General features: G+C 51.7%; 1 protein-coding gene across 2 annotated transcripts in view; it reads right to left on the bottom strand.

Moving 5' to 3' along the window:
- Positions 1–17989, bottom strand: part of ADAMTS2 (ADAM metallopeptidase with thrombospondin type 1 motif 2) — a 239860-nt gene that overhangs the window by 200876 nt on the left and 20995 nt on the right. The gene's annotated exons all lie outside the window — the stretch shown is intronic.

Below are 17989 nucleotides of genomic sequence, written 5' to 3'. Positions count from 1 at the left end.
CCTTTTATGAAGCCAATATTACCCTGATACTAAAACCAGACAAAGATAGTTCAGGGGAAAACAATTATAGACCAATTTCCCTCAAGAACATACATGCAAAAATCCAAAACAAAAATTGGTGAATCTAATCTAGCAATGAATAAAAAGAATGATACATCACAAACAAGAATTTTTCCTGGAATGTAGGCTGGTACTATATTTTAAAGTCAATGTAATCTACCATATTAACAGACTAAAAAAGAAAAAACACATTGTCATATCAACTGATGCAGAAAAAGAACTTGATAAAATTTAACATTCATTTTTGAGTAAAAATTTTAAACTCTCAGCTAACTAATTTAGAAAAGAACTTTCTCAACCTGATAAAGAGCATCTACCAATAAACCCTAAAGTTAACATGATAATCATGAAAGACTGAATATTTTACCCCCTAAGATAGGAGACATTCTCCCTACTCTTATTCAACATTGTACTGGAAGTCCTAGACAGTGCAGTAAGGCAAGAAAAATAAATACAAGGCATACAGATTGGAAGGGAAGAAATACAACTGTCCCTATTCCCAGATAACATGATTGTATATCTAAAAAATCTCAAAGAATCTATAACAGGAAATTCTAGAAATAACAAATGAGTTTAGTAAGGTAACAGGATACAAGGTCAAAACACAATAAATCAATCATATGTCTATATGCTAGCAATAAACTCTTGGAGACAAAAAAAAAGTAAGCCATTTACAACACTTAAAAACAAAATACCTAGATATAAATCTAAAATACATATGCAGGATTTGTATCCTGAAAACTAAAAAATGCTTATAAAAAGAAATTTTAAAGGAACTAAATAAATGAAGAGATATACTATGTTCATGGATTGAAAAACTCAAAATAGTGAAGATGTCAGTACTCTGTAAATTGGTCTATAGATTTAAGGCAATTCCAACAAACATATGAGCAGGACTTTTTACAGATATAGACAAAATTATTCTAAAATTTATATGGAAAAGCAAAGGAACTAGAATTAGCAATGACAATTTTGAAAAAGAAAAATAAAGTGGGGCCAATCACTCTGCCCAATATCAAAGCCATTAGGCTATAGGCAATTTAGCTATAATAATCAAGACAGTGTGGTGCTGGCAAAAGGATAGACACATAGATCAATGAAGTTGAGGTTGATGGGGGTTCTGCAGACAGAAAATATGGCCAGGACCCGGGTGTATGTCCCCAGAAAACTGTAATCATGCACCTCAGCCGAGGGCCACAACTTCCAAGGTGGTGCAGCTAGCAGTGAGAGACATGGCACAAGGAGGGTGGTGCTGACTCTGATTTGGAACAAGCCAGAGCAGATAGGTCTGAGATGGCTCTGGAATCCTACCACACTCACTCGTCAGCTTTCTCAGGAACTGTCCTGAGTGAGGCCAGGGAAAATATAACTTGTGCTTACAAATGCCCATGAGTGAACCTTGTCTGTGAGCTTCACTAGTGTCCTAAGGAGGGACAGGAGGTTGATAACCACTGGATGGCAGGGCCAAGTCTCCCACAGCTCACACCCAGGGCCTGTGTGCTTGGCCTCTGCCTCTCGAGCCCTATCACATTCTACACCCCTCCACACTTGGGGTTCAGAAAGCTAAAAATCTGGCTGCCTCTGCACAGCTTCTGGAATACCCTGATGCTCATCCCCACTTGGCAAACTCCTACTCAACCTTCAGGGCCCAACTCCAATGTCCCCCTCCTCCTTCTACAGACACAACCTTGGGCCTAGACAGAAAGTGGGAGGAAGAGCAGGGCAAGGAGGGCAGTAAGGAGAAAATTCAGTGAGCAAATAATGTGCTGTGGGAGAGGCTAGAAACAGCCCCCTCAGTGCCCCTACTCCCCATGCACAGGAAAGCCAGACCTGCAAGACCCAGCCCACCACACCAAAGTTCTGATCATTAAAACACCCACATGCTCTGTTCCAGCAGTTCCACGCATGATATCTACCCTACAGACACAACTGCCACCTCAGAGCACCAGGAGACGGGCTCACTGAGCTTCGTTTTTAATGGTAAAAAGCTGGAAATGACCCAAGTACCCAACCACAGGGGCCCATTAAATATTCTGTGAGGTATCCACATGATACAATGCTGGGTGAGGGGTTATAAAATGAGTTCAATCTCTGCACATCAACATGGCGAGGTCCCCGGGATATACTTTTGAGTGAAAAATGCAAATTACAGGACGACAATTATAGAATGTGTTTTAAATACATATGTAATATTTTTAAAGGAAGGAGAGAAATATACAAACAATTCTATGTATTTTTCTCAAAGTGCATTTAGGAGCATGTAAACACATAGAAAAAGATCTAGAAAGATATTTTTCTAGGGCCTCCATTCTCTCAAAGGGGTGGGGGCCAAAAGTCTGGGCGGGCCAGCCAGGGCTTTGGCCTAATCTGCACAGCTGTAGGCTTTACAAAAAGAACATATTCAAATGACTTGGGTGACCAAAATATAATGAGAGCAGATGAATTCACTGCAATTAGAATTATTTTCAAAAGAGAAAACCCTGCCGTGAAATCTCCAAGGCTGACCCTGGTGGTCAGGGCCCCGTAGGGTGAGGCCGGGGTGCACACACAGGATTCCCAGTCCTCGCCCTCATGAGATGAGATGGCACTGGCACAGGAGACAGGAAGGCTCAGTGCAGGGGCCCCACCCAGGCCACAGGGCACAGTTAGATTTGTCTGGGAGCAAGCTGGCCTGGCAGCTTAGAACACACACATGCACACACGCTCACATGTGCATACACACATCATCACACTCATGCGCACATACATACAAACACACACCACACACATACGTATCATCATAATCACACTCACATACACACATACTCAAATACACGCACTCACATGGATGTACATATATAAACGTACACCCACACACACACATTCACGGTGCACAGTCTCACACACATACCACTTAAACACAGGCACATAGACATACACCACAAATTTATGCTCACACACCACTCACATGTGCAAACACACACTCACAGGCACATAAGCACACCACTCAAACAGATGCTTGCACACTCTCTCAGGGCCCACACTCATGCTTGCTCACACACACATTCACACACACCCAACACTCACAGACCCTTGGGGCCAGGGCAGCCTATGAGCAGGAAGAGGCCCCAGAGTGCTCCTCCAAGCCTACGTTCCTGCGGGAAGGAAGATGCCCAGGAAACAGGCTGCAGGAAAAGCAGGGAGCCCCTGCTCCATCCTCCAGCCTCGCTGGACTGCTAATCTCTAGAGCCAGGCCCCATGCTAGCAGAAAGCCATGCAGATGAACCTGACCTTGGAACTGACACTCCAGGAGGAACAAAGCTGTGAGATGGTCTCCTGTAGCACCAAGTGCTCCTGCAGGTGCTGGGACAGTATTCTGCACTGGAGACTCTCAGGAAGGGCCCCTCTGAGGACACAGCACTTGTCCTGAAACAAGGCCCAACTGGATCTAGGGTCCTAGGGCCTCAGGGAGCATAGCTGGGCAAGAGGCCTGAAGGCATACAGGGGTCAGCCAGCTGCCAGGTGGGGGATGAGCTGAGAGGCCCATCCCAGGAAGCCAGTCCCACCCTTGTTATATCCCCAGAAGCTTCAACCCTGGGCCTGAGTCCTTGGGGCTGGTGGGAGAGCCCAGTACATAGCAGAGGATGAGCATTCACCAGGGACAACAAAGGGAGGTGAACCCTGAGATGAGCCAGCGGCCAGCCAGCCTGAGCCCAGCCCAAACTCCCACTGCCAGCATGGGGCAAACACTGGCACCCACACAGCACCCTTGCCTCCAGGTCACCTGTCCCTGCTGTGCACTGCCGTCCACCCCAGCAGATGCTGTGAGGGTATCACTACCCTCCACGAAGCCCAACAGCCATCCCAGGGTTCCAGCACCAGACTGGCCCAGGGGAGGCATTGCTCATCATGCGAGGAAAGCTCTGTGACACAGTAGAAGCTTTGCTCAACAGCTTAAGGACCCCAGTCCTGGAGCCCACCACTCTGCAGTGGCTTCCCGGGCCAGGCTGCACTGTTTGCTGACAGCACCATGGAGCACTCCAGTCTGGGAGCCAGGGCACACTGAGCCCATGTGACCTCATTCTCCACATAGTTGCCCAGTGGAATCTCTGAAACATGAATCAGACCTGTCCTCAAATCCTCCAGAGGCTTCAGGTGACTGCTCTGTCACCTGACTTCTCCTTCACTCAAAGTTCCTGCCACAGATATCTTCTTTCTGTCCTTAGCACGCTTCAACTTAGTTCCTGCCCCAGGGCCTTTGCACCTGTTGTTCCTTTGACCTGGAAGTCCAGGTCTCAACTCAAATGTCTCCTCCTCAGAAGGACCTTGGCTATAAGTGCTCCTTCCCTGTCACACTCTATTCTGCCATCCTGTTCCATCTTTTTCATAACACCATTTCCCAATAATCGACATGTGGGTTCTTTACTGGGTCACTGTCTGCCCCCCAGCCAGAAGACCCCAGGAGAGTGGAGTCTTCCTTGCTGGACCCGCAGCCCCCAGACCAGTGCCTAGCACCTCAGAGGTGGTCAATAAATATGGGAAAGTCGCTTCACCTTTAGAGCCTCCATTTCCCCTACTTGCATGGGGCTTCCTTCTCAAGGTCACTGTCTCACACAATGGGCCAAGTTCACTGCCTTCTGGCATGAGCAGGGCATACACAAGAGGAAGTGTAAAAAACTGTTTATATCGAGAATTCTGGTGCTCTGATTTCTCTCTGGTGTATAAAACATTCGGGTTGCTTGCTTGGAGGTGGGAAGACAGGCATTGGGAGTTGTCTGACATGGATTATCTTAGCAGCAGGAGAATCTGAAGGGATGTCGGGAGGCACCAGGACCATCTGACAAATGACCGCCTCGGGGATCCGCAGAACTCAGCAGAGCCGGGAGAAAGCACTTGAAATGTCAGCTGGAAAGGCCAAGCACACCAGCTGGCAGGGGAGCTGCGTAGCCCCACGAGCAGGCAGAAGGTGGGCATCAGGCAGCCACCAATGCTCCCAGAGCAAGGGTGCAGGAGGGCAAGGGGTCTTGGAAATCCCTGCGATGTGATACCCACCCACTGCAGACCCCACGCAATAGATCACCTCATTTTCTTTTTCTAGACAAATACTTGGAAGGAATTTTTAACTGTATTCACAGAATAAATTCTCTCAAAATGTGCATCGATGGGGAGGGAGGGGGTGAAGCCTCGAGCCCTCCCAGAGAAGTGCCTCTTCCTGGGGGTGGTGGGCCCAGTGAGTGTGTCAGCAGCCCCAGACCACAGTGTGTCACCTGGGAGCTTGTTAGAAATGAGGAATCCCAGCTCCACCACAGACCCGAGAACCAGAACCTACATTATTGCAAGTTCCTAGGTGATCTGATGCTTATTAAAGTCTGGGACATAGTTACCTTTAAGGGTGTGTGTGTGTGTTGTGAGAGCACCTGAAATCTACCCTCTTAGCAATTTTCCAGTATTCAGCACAGTATTATTAACTATAATGTGCATGCTGTACATTAGATCTCTGCACTTATTCATCCTGCATAACTGCAGCTTTACACCTCTGACCGACATCTTCCCATTTCCTCCACCACCTCAGCCCCTGGTAACCACTGTTCTACTGTCTGCTTCTATGTATTTGACTTTTTTAGATTCCACATATCAGTGAGCTCATGCAGTGTTTTTCTTTCTCTGTCTGGCTTATTTCACTTAGCATAATGTCTTCCAGGTTCATCCACGTTGTCACAAATGGCAGGATCTTCTTCTTTTTTTAAGAACAAATAATATTTCCATATATATATATATATGTCACAACTCTTCTTTTTTTTTTTTAATTAATTTATTTATTTATTTTTGGCTGTGTTGGGTCTTCATTTCTGTGCAAGGGCTCTCTCCAGTTGCGGCGAGCGGGGGCCACTCTTCATCGCGGTGCGCGGGCCTCTCACTGTCGTGGCCTCTCCCGCTGCGGAGCACAGGCTCCAGACGCACAGGCTCAGTAGTTGTGGCCCACGGGCCCAGTTGCTCCGCGGCATGTGGGATCTTCCCGGACTGGGGCACGAACCCGTGTCCCCTGTATTCGCAGGCGGACTCCCAACCACTGCGCCACCAGGGAAGCCCCTGTCACAATTCTTTATCCATCCATTTGTCTGTATGATTACTGGAATAATCATTTCACTATGTATATGTGTATCAAATCATCATGTGTACCTTAAATATATACAATTTTTATTTAAAAACAAATAAAATTTAATTTAAAATAAGTCTGGGACATGCCACTCTACACTCTCCAGGGCCCCTTGAAGATGAGCAGAGGGCCCCTGGAGGAGCCTGGGCTGCTGAACCAACCCTGCGCCTCACCAGCTGTGTGGCCTGGGTAGTGAAGCTCTCACCGCGTCTCACTTACCCCAGCAGTAAAATGAGAGGAATCTCTCGGGCTGGCAAAGGCCCAAGGGAGAGGTGGGCCAAGGAGAGGAAGCTGGAGAAGCGGGAGCCCCAGGGCCTTGGTTGGCCTCCTGGTGATGGTAAGAGGGCCAACACACCACACCAAGGCCACACTGTGGGGTCAGGGAGGCCTTATCCTGGACGGGCTGCCCACCTTCACCACACAGTACTCAGGACCAAGCCACTCACCTGCCCCAGCCCGCTGCCGCCCACCAGCTAGCTCATTCCTCGCGGCCTTTGGCCCCTCTCTTCCACCTTGGGGTAGGGCCAAGGACCCTCCTGAGGGCAGGACCAGTGCTTGCTGTCCACTGGCTCAACAGCAACAGGAAACAATTCTTCCAAACCAGATTATATAAGAGAAAGATGCATATGTTCAACAGATGTTTGCCCAGATGCTGATCCTCCCCAACCCCTCTGATGAGGAAAGCCTTGCCCACTTCCGCTCAGCGCCCAGCCCTCCCAGCCCAGGAGGAGCTGGCCTCTGGCCGAACACGCCTCTGGTTCTGCACTGTCCTGAGCTGGGCTGTAAGCCCAGCCCCTCTCCGAGTGCTCTCACTGCTCTCAGTAACCCAAGGGCAGGCGCGGGCCCTGCACAGAGACGTAGTGAGTGGCCAGGGTCAGCCGGCTGCGAGCAACACACAAAGAATCGGACATAAACCTGTCGGCAAAGGCCCAGCCACAGAGAAGAATGTGAACAGTGGACACCTTGCCATGCAGAAGAAGTAGAGATGACAGAAGGGGCACTGGGACCCCGATCACACTAAGGGAGGTCTCTAGACCTCCCTCGCATACTCTTATATTAATGGGCATCCTCACATTCACACACACTCACACCCACACATGCACTCACACACTCAGACACACACACATACACTCAAAATGCATTCTCACGCTTGCATGTATCCTCACATCCATTCACACCCACACGTGCACACACACACTCATACACCACACAGAGCCAGAGCGGGAGCCAGAGGGGTCCCTGACCAGAGCCAGGGTGTCAGCTCTGGGACTAGGGGTTCCCGACCAGAACCTGATGAGGGCTCACTGCACCCAGCACACACACTGCCACCCATGGCCCACCCCTGAGTGACGTGCTTCTGCACCCACTCAGAGCAGGCAGGGCTATGCCAAAGCCAGGCCCAGGGATGGCACTTCCTGGGCTCCGGGCCCCTTCCTGTCCCCGCCAGGTCGGCCCCTGTCCTTGCCTCACTCAGCTCTTGGGAAGCACCTCTCACCAGCCATCTGGGGCTTGGCTGGGCCTCAGCCTCCTGGCTGCCACGTCTCACTCAGAGCTGGGCAGGCGCCAACTCTGAGCTAAGTGAGTGCGGGCAGTGGAAGGGGGGTGCAGGGAACTGGGCAGGGATAGGGCTGCACCTCCTCCCTCATCGTGGCCAGAACAGACACTGTTTTCCCAGCCCTTTTGAAATCAGAGTATTAAGTCCACCGGGCTTTACTCAGAGCCCACGGGCTCACAAGCCCTCCTGTCTGCTCGTCCCTCTGCAGGCCCCAGGCCACGTCCCTCCTCTCATGGCGTGTACTCTGCCACATCCCCACTGGATTATGGTCCCATTTTATAGATAAGGGAAACAAAGCCTTCAGAGGCCAATGTGCCTGCCAGGTCACAGAGCCCATCGGGGGTGACCCCGGCCAGAATCCAACCCCCGGCTCTGGGGGCTGCTCCCTTCCACCTGGCCCTCATGGCCTCTGTACACCCAGGTCACGTCCTGTCCCAGCCTCCATGCCAGCCGACTCTTCACCCAGTGGTCCGGGGTCCCCACACCTCACTGTGCCAGGGCCAAGAGCCACAGGAACACAGGACGCTCACTCAGCATGGCCCTAGGAGCCTCAAGCCCAGCCTATCCAGACAGAAATTCTCCTCTTCCTCTCCACCCTGCTCCTCCCCTCCCTGGGAGCCTAATCACAGTCAGCCATGTGCCCTCCTCCCAGTCATGCAAGCCAGGAGCCTGGAAGTTGTCCTGGATTCCTCCTCCCTCCCACTTATGTCCCCAAGACTCAACCCTACCACTTCCCAGTTATCTGCCACCACCACAACCACCCCTCCTCTCCCTGTCCCTGCCTCAGCACAAGCCTCACATCTCTCTCTTCTATTCCTCCAAGGGCCTCAACTCAGGCCCTGTCCGTCTGGCACAGCCTCTACCCCACCCCAGAGAGCTCTTCCCAAGATGCACATCACAAGGTGACCATGGATAAGACTAAATACCCCACGTTCTGGAATGCACTGAGACCAGATCACTGTGCAAGGGTCATGTCAAGGTCCTGAGGCCAGCTGACTGCACTCCTGTCAGTAAAGTGGAGGTGTCCCCAAGTGCATTCATTCCTGCCACTGTTAATCCAGGGAGCCGGGATCAAGGGTCAGGAAATGGGAGCTGGGGTCAGGAGGTGCACACAGGGGTGGGAAGAAAGCCAGGTCTGGGGACATTCCTCCCCACCTCCCTTGTCCCATTCACAAGAAGGGATGTGAGCCCTCCACCCACATAACCAGCCATGGTCATACTCCCTGGGGAATAAGAGGTCGATCTGATCTGAGCAGTACTGCTTTAAAAGAAAAGCCATGCCCAGAACAGCCTACTGATGAGGGAAAATTGAAATAAAGATAATATGTATTCCCAAAGAGATAACAAACAACATTGAGAACACAGAGCAGGAATGAGCAGCTATAAAAAAAACCTGGTTAGGACAAATGTTTATAATTGGAAAAAGACCTAGTCACTGTACAGAATAGCACAAAGAATGAGCCAACCAACCAACTCAGAAGCTGAGGATGTGGTGGGAGCACTCACTCTGGATGCTCAGGTATCAAGACAGAGAAGGCATATGAGAAAACTTAAACGATGTAGATGAACCCACATCGTCCACATGAAGTAGAAAAGGGGAGAGAAAGAAGAAACATTTGAAGAAATAATGGCCAAGAATTTCCCAAAATTAGATGAAAGATTTCCACTTCAGTGGATTCACAGAGAGCTGATCAAGACATATCTAAGGAAAAAACCCACCTAGACACATCATCATGAAACCCAAGAATATCAAAGACAAAGAGAAAGTTCTGACAGCTCCCAGAGAGAAAGAGCAGATCGATACAGAGGAAAGCGTCTTCAGACATGAAACTCTAGGATCAGAACCAAGCACCAGTGGCGACAGACAAGAGACAAGCATCAGGAAGTAATATTTGCAAAGAATTCAAGAAAAGGATCTCATGTGGGGGGGTGGGGGGATGAAGGACACAGCCCATACCCTGAGGCCAGGGTAACAGCAGAGGCAGCAGAGGACAGCCAAGTCCCCTCAGGAGGGTGGGCAGTGGCAGAGGCCACACCAGAGCAGAAGAGACCCAGAGACCCAGGGGGTCAGCACCTTGGGGGACACTTTAGCAGGTGGAATGCGGGGCCTCTGAGAGAGTCCCAGCCACTGCGTCAGAGGACTCACACCGCCGTGAGCACGTGAGGTTCCTGCCTAAGTCCCTTAGGGGTTCCCACCCACAGAACACCCCCTCGCTCCCTGGGATTTCAGGCCCGCCGGATGCTGTCTCCAGGACACTGTGTGCTTCCAGAGAACACTGCCTCTTCACAGTTTCCACAAGGTCTGGGCAAAGGAAGGATGGAGAAACATGGTTGAATAAAGGACGGGAGAGGAAGGAAGGAAAGAGAAAGAAGAAGGAGGGAAGAGGGAAGGAGGAAACCACCAAAGGAAGGAAAGAAAGAAATTCCAGCTAACTCTCAGCAACATACAAGTGCAGTAACGCAAGGACAAAAGCAGAGCCCCACCCTCCTGCCAGCTCTGCCCAGAGGCCACCTGTGGGCCACTGGAGCCAGCCTGCAGCCAGCAGCCGTCAGCCCTTCCCCCCAGCACCTTGGTTTCTTTCTTCCTGATGGCTACCTGATAATTCCTCATAAACCTGTGCTTGGGCTCTGGCTTGAGCCGTCCTTGTCCCTGAAGTCCCTGGCAGAGCAGCTGACATCACAATACAATATCACACCGCGGGGCCAGCCTGCTCAGGTGGTGCACTTCTGACCCCAATTTCTGTCACCAACGCAACAGGGAGGGAGCGTGAAGACCCCAAAAGCCCAGAGCACAGCTTCACATAGAGAGAGAGAGACACAAACAGGTGGGTGTCCAAGGAGGCGATGACACTGGTCCGCAGTGAACCTCGTCCACAGGGAGGGAGACCCCAGGGACACAAAGGAACTGAGTGGGCGTCCCTCCCCACTTTTCTCACATCACCCTGCTGCCACCCAACTGTCCAGAGGGGAGGCCAACTGCGGGAAGGAAACAGGATCTCACGCCTTGGACCAGAGCCAAGAGCTCTGTGGCCATCGAGGACCACTGGGCTCACTGGCTGGACACGCACACTGGGACTTTCCAGGAATGCTGTTGGCATTCAACACCACGTGCCCCAATAATTACAGGGAAACCTCACTTACTTTCTTGTATTAATTACACAAGTATTACGTAAACATACTCTCCTGGGCATCACTGGTGTGTCTACCTGTACACCCTTGTCCACCCCTGTGCCCGCGCCTCCACTTCACTCCTCGAGGCTGCTCTGCTCAACTCGGGGTATGCAGTTCATTTGACCTTTCTCCTCCAGACAGACATGGTGGTACTTTAAGGTGTCTTATCTCGCAGGATGGTTCCCTGCGCGTCTGCGTCTCAGGGAGATCTCAAGGCCTGGAGCACAGGGTGGGCGGCCACCCAGTGGGTGTCCCTCGCCCCCATACACAGCAGACCAGCCTCCTCGCTGCTGCCTCCCCACAGGTGACCAGCAGCACCGCAGCACTGGGGTAACTGATGTTTCTCTAACAGCCAGTGCAACTCAAGAGCTTATGCTTGTTAGGGAAACATCCCTCTCAGCACACATCTCACTGAGGACCTGCCATGTGGCCAGTACCAGGCAGGATGCCCTGGCCAGGTGAGGAGAGTGGTGCAGGCACGCAGGGTGGAGATAGGGCTGGGCCACAGTGAGCAGGAGGCGGGTGTAGACCGAGGCTTTCTGGGGTCCTTGGGGGCCTTGCCCAGGGCTGACACAGAGCTGGGACACGAAGAATGGGCAACAGGGAGTCCAATCCCTGCCCCCCAGCAGGATCCCCACTCGCAAGCCCTCCCCAGGTCTCGAGCAGGCTGATCCTGGGCCAGATGGCTGCCCTAGCCACTAGAAAAGGGCCCTCCCTGGACCAGGCAGGTGGGGCAGGCCAGCCCTTCTGCCCTCCTAGCTCAGAGCCCCACCCCAGGCCCCACAGGGCCCAGCCTGGCATGGCCACCCAGACGGAGATCCTGGGCTAACACATCCCCAGCAGAAAGGGCCATTCATCTCTGAGCTTAACTAGCCTCTTCCAATTAGTGAAGAATAAAATGGCAGCGTTTACGCTGAAGAATTGCAATGTAAGATTATTAATTAAATGCACTGCTGCTGAGTCTCCCCACGCAGGAGGCCAAGCCCTCATTAAAACGGCACGAGACTGAAGCCAGGAGAGGGAGCAGAGGCGGGGGGGAGCCAGACACGAGATGGGGAGAGGAAGAGACAGCGGCGAGGGAGAGACATGGGGCCGGCAGGGCCAGGAAGGCCATGGGCCCTGTCGCGGGGAGGGGCCCCACCACAAACGCCTTTTGGAGAATGTGCCTGCTACGGCTGCTTCCAGTCCTTTCTCAGCAAGACTGCGAGGGGGGAATAAACCAAGTGCACGCTGTAGGTGCTCCAGCAACACTGGGCCTCCTCTCTTTGAATCTGAACAGTGAGAGACAAGGGGCACAGCCCAGCAGCTGGCATTCGTTCCCATGCGGCAGAGGACCGCTCCCGCCCTGGACCCGGGTTCGGGGGCAACCCTGAGGCCCCTTGGCTCAGGCTGGAGCTGTCCTCCAGGGCAACTTGCTGGGAGGAGCACTGATGTTACTCTCTTGGGCCCTGAGACGTTGAGCCCTGGCCTCTTCTGGGGGAGAGGCCTGAAGGGCCATCCAGGAAGGTCAGACCCCAACCCGAAGGAGCAGGTCACAGAACCAGCCACTGGGCAGGAAAGCCTTCTTCAACTGTGCACTTGGGGAACGGGTCGATGTTTGCCATGTTGACTTTGCTTTCCCCCTGCATGTTATTTCTCTTCTGTATTCCTCCAGCCACGAGTGAGGTCTTGTGAAAGATTATAGGTTGTTCTCAGTTATGACTGCAGGTGCCCAGCAGCTATGCCCGTTGACACGTACACGTGCACCACACACATGCATGTACACCCAGGTGCACTCCCACATGCCTCACACATGCACCACACAGGCACTTGTACACATGTATCACATGCACACATGTGCGCCCACACAACACATTACACGTGTGCCCACATCCATCACACGTACATGTGTTTACACATCCACACGTGCATGCGTGTGTCATTCCTGCACAGGTGTCACACATGCACCTACATGCACTCGCATGCACATACGCTCACCCTGTTAGCTGCTCTTGGCCTCTTTATCTGCTTACCTATTTTCACGGTTCTTACCACTCTCTGAAATGTTCATTCCTGTCTCCCCCCCTCTACCCTGCCCACATCCATCCAGCAGAATAAAACCCCCCGTCCTCTGCCAAGCAGGGCTGTGCCCGTCTTTTCAGCGACAGTCACACAAAGCATGTCTGCAGGACGGGCTCAGCCCCCGTGAGCCTCTCCTGGGCAGCGTGGTCACACCTAGCTCCCCAGCACTCTTGCCTGTCTCTCTGCTGGCCAGCACCTTCCCATCCAACGTACCCCACCTCACGCTGGCCCTGATAATTCCTGGTCTCTGGTTCCTGAGGTAGGCGGACCGCCCTGCCTGGCCCTGGTGCGTGTTGTTCTGCATTCAGCCCACTCTAGCTGCCCAGCCTGAAGGTTCCCAAGGCGGCCAGTGGTCGGTCAACCTCCCCCAGCCTAATACTCTCCTTCCAGGGCCGGCCAACTCCCAGGAGAGCTGCACAGCCTCGTTGGCAACCTCGGTGTCCCTGCCCTGCCCAGTGAGTGAGGGGAGGCCACAGAGGAAACTCCCTCCTGCCCTCTATCCTCATCCTTCTCTTTCCTTCCATCCTGTGGGGCAGCAACTGCCTCCTCCAGCCATCTAGGGCTCCCAATCCCAGCCCCGCCTCTTCCTTGGGGACCTCAGGCCTGCCTAGAGTCCACGGCCTTCCTTCTGATAACACAGCCCTGTGTTTGTCGGGAGCCGCTCCCCGCTGCCTCCCCCCAGGTCACATGGGGGGAAAGGGGGCACATGACCCAGGCCAGGCCAACCCAACCGCAGTAAACACAGCTCAGGGATGAGGACTTGACACTAGTCCATCAGATTAAATCCAGAAACTATTGCTGTAACTACTAGAAAAGAAGAGCTGTTTCCCCTGGGGTTGTTAAACTGTACGAATGTGAGGTAGCCCCTGCCTGCAGCCTTTTTTTCCTGCATGAATAAAAGAGCATGAATGAAATTAACACTGAGGGGAGTAGAGCCAAGAGCTGGAGAAAAGTAAGAGACTAAAACTTTATTTGGTTACCTGGATCCAGCCATACCTGAAGCTAGGCAGGCCTGTATTTTTTTTTCAGACTTATTAACCAATAAATTCTGCTTTCTTTAAGCCAGTTTCATTTGGATTTCTGACACTTGCAGAATAACTCCTGACTAATACACCCATTCTCTTCCATATCTTCAAACTTTCCCTCTCTCCTAAATCCTTGTCCTCCATCTATAACCAAACTTAAGCCAACTAAAATCCTCTGAGCATGTAACCACGGTGACAGATATTAACGAGACTTATTCTGATAATCATTTTGCAATATATAAAAAGTTGAATCATTATATTGTACACCTGTAACTAATATAATATTGTATGTCAATTATACCTCAATAAAAAAATTAAAATTAAAAAAAAATTTTTTAAGTGTCCAAAAAAAAAAAATTCCTCTGTACAAAGAGGCAGAGGTCAAACACACATATACATATGTGCACATGTGACTACTACATGCACATATGTACATTCAAATCTTTCAAAAAGGAAAAGTCCTCTTCACCCAGACATCTCCCCCGGCTACAGCATCTGTCCCCATGGTGCACCCTCTTTCCACCATTTCCTTACCTCTCCCTGGCCCCTCCCCTGGTCAGTCTCACTTCCACCTGCTCCCCACACCCTGGCCCTGACGTCTGCAAAGCCCCCTCTCTGATGATGGACCTCATGCACACTGCACCTGGGAGCCTCCTGCATCACCGAGCCCCACGCTCTCAAATCTCTCTCATCCATTAGCACAGGAGCGCACCCTGTGTGTCTCAGGTGTCCACTGCCTCCCCCACTTGTCCCCGAGGTGGTGAAGGGCCAGGCAGTGTCCTCCTCCTGCCTTTCTCTCCTTTGGTGCTCACCCCCCCTAGGCAAGGGCACCCTCAGCCCTCTGCACAGACAGCTCCCTCGTGAGCTCTGCCCAGACTCTGCTCCTACACATAGAACCTGCACTTCTAACTGCCTCAGGACTCCTCCTGGGAAACTGCGCCAGCTACATGCTCTCCTCCAAGCTGCTCCTCCTTCCCAGCCAGCACGCCTCTCACCCTTCCTCCCACCCACCCAGGTCAGAGGCCTGGGAGTGCTCCTCCTCATCCTCTCCCTCGCCTCCCGGGTCCACATCTGCCAGCACCCAGGGACACTGGCCTCTCCACATTTCCTAAATAGATTCTGCTGCCTCTGGCCCAAACATTAAGGCAGAACAGAAAATAATCCAGAAATATGTTCGTTTTATATACACATATATATATATATATTGAACAAAAGCAGGTTACAGGATGTACAATACGGCCTTTATTTATAAGTATGTTTGTACACATGTGCATATATGTGCAAAACACGCAGTAAAATGTTGATGGGATTACAAGGTATTTCAATTTTCTTCCTTTGGTTTATTTATGCATTCTGTTTTCAATGCACAGGCACTCTTGGATTTAAGACAGACAGAAAAAAAACCCATTGTAAACCATTTAAAACCATCCCAGTACCGCTGGTGCCGGGCCTCCCAAGATCTGATGGGAGATGTACACGTGGGGAGAGGACCAGGGGCTGTGCCCCCAGCCCATCCCCTCCTGGGATTAGTCCTCACTTGCAGCCTCATGGTTGAAGCCCTGGAGGCTCCAAGAAGTGAAGTGACCTGCCTGAGGTCACACAGGAGTGAGCACAGAGCCCTGTCCTCCCTCCACCACCAGGTCCAACCTGGTTGCACAGTGATGGTTGCACACCCATCACTACAGGCTGTGAGCTATCTCCTCAATTCGGGGCCACCCCTGAAGCAATCCCGGGGCTCCCGCAGGCCCTGAAATAGAGCTGCATTGCCACATAGACACCCAGGGGACACGGGGAGGCCGGGAGCCAATTCTAGATGACTCAGCAAGGCCGCCACCAGCCACAGAGTCAGAGAAGCCTCTGGCTGCCTCTGAAATACAAGAAGCAGGACAGAAGGCCCCTCTGGGAGACAAGGACCTTGGCAGCTCCACGGGCAGGTGGGGCCCAGGCCAAGCGGGGTATTAACCCAAGCACAGCATTTGAGGAGCTGGAGTGGTTAGAGCTCCTTCCAGCGGGGGCCTGAGAAGGAGCGCCACGGGGAGAGTTTGTCTCTCATATATAAGCTGAAGCCTGATTCTCAACTGCAGGTGTCCCCAAGGAAAGGTGCCTGGCAAGGCTTCTCCCAGTCATGGGCGCTCTCCCTCCTCAGTGCCCGCATGGGGCCAGGAGGACTGGATCCTGCCCATAGACATGGACGAGCAGGAGGCAGAACCCAAGTCTCCCAGGCTGAGCCCACCACCCCAGAGCCAGGACCCATGGCCCCCACACAGCCGAGGAACCCTCAGCAGCCCCGTGGCTGGCAGGGACTGCACAAGAAGCGACAGAGGCCCAGTGCCCTCAGCTGGTGGCAGGGAGCTGGGTCTGTGTGCCTGATGTAAAATCCATTGGCAGTCCCCTGCTGACAAGCCTGTGGTGGTGTTCCCTCCTAAGCAGCTGTGAAGGGAAATGACCTGGCAAGCGGGAAGACAGTGAAGGGAGGGGGTCCCCAGCAGTCGAGGAGGGCCTGGGCCCCCCACCTTCCAGCTGCAGGACTCCCAAGCCAGAGTCACAGAGGACACCTGTGGGGAGGAAACAGTAGCAGGACATCACCCCTCACAGCAGGCCGAGAGCAGAGCAGGACAGCGGCCGCCTTGATCTGGACACTCCATCCCGCCACAGGCCACAGCACTTACCAAGGTCTTTCCGCGCCACTGTACCAGGTGCCAGGCACTGGGCACCCACAGCAAGAAGTCTACCACTGCCCTCGGGGAGCTTCCTGGATGGCTCTTAAAGCAGCCGACATTTCCTTCCACCCTGGGTGGAGGCAGCAAGCCCAGGAGAAGCAGCAAAACCTGTGCCCATCACGACAGCCATGACCGGGCTATGCGTCTCTCACTCCCGCTGGTGTGGATGAGACCAAGTGGCGTTTACACAACAGCACGATTCAAATGACAGAGGTTGTGACACATGCAGCTGGGTCTTGTTATTTCATGCATTAATTGAAAAGCACATGAAACACTGGTACACAAATGTTCATGGTGGCACTATTTATAAGAGCCAAAATGTGGTAACAACCCAAATGTCCACTGACTGATGAATGGATTTTAAAAATTGTGGTCTATCCATACCATGGAATATTATTTATCCATAAAAAGTAAGGAAGTTCTGACACATGCTACAACATGGAAGAAACTTGAAAACAAAAGGACAAATATTGTGTGATTCCATTTATACGGAGAGTTCAGTATAAGCAAGTCTATAGAGTCAGAAGGTAGATTAGTGGTTCTCAGGGACTGGGGGGACAGGGCAACTGGGGGCGATAGCCAAAAGGTATGGGGTTTCTTTTGGGGGTGATGAACGTGCTCTAAAACTGATGGGTGATGGTTGCCCAACTCTGTAAACATACTAAAGCCGCTGAATTTTATTTTAAATGGGTGAAATGTATGGTATGTGAATTATATCTCAATAAACCATTACCAAAAAAAAAAAAAAAGCATGATGACAATAAAAAATTTTAAAGCACACGTACTGCTGTATTATAAATTGTTTTCAATGTTAACAGCTTTCTTTCAATAGTATTGGTGTTCTTTGTATTTTAAATTATGCCTTAAAAACATTACTCTTTTTTTTAAATTATTTATTTGGCTGCGTTGGGTCTTAGTTGCAGCACACGGGATCTTTCGTTGTGGCACGTGGGCTCTAGAGCGCGCAGGCTCAGTAGTTATGGCGCGGGCTTAGTTGCCCTGAGGCACGTGAGATCTTAGTTCCCCGACCAGGGATCGAACTCTCGTCCCCTGCATTGGAAGGCGGATTCTTAACCACTGGACCACCAGGGAAGTCCCCAAAACGTTATTCTGATAAAGGGTCCATGGGCCTCAACAGACTGCTAAGGTTCATGACACAGAAGGAGTCTGTAGGCCAGAAAATGGGTGCTGTGATGCAGCTGTGTCACCTGCCATGACACAGAGAAGAGGCAATGCCTCCTGGAACAGGGATGGTGAGGAG

Source organism: Balaenoptera ricei, chromosome 3 (assembly GCF_028023285.1).
Source record: "Balaenoptera ricei isolate mBalRic1 chromosome 3, mBalRic1.hap2, whole genome shotgun sequence".
In the NCBI taxonomy this organism is placed as follows: Eukaryota; Metazoa; Chordata; class Mammalia; order Artiodactyla; family Balaenopteridae; genus Balaenoptera; species Balaenoptera ricei.
Note: the sequence above shows the minus strand (reverse complement) of the source record. Positions and strands in the feature narration are given on the sequence as shown.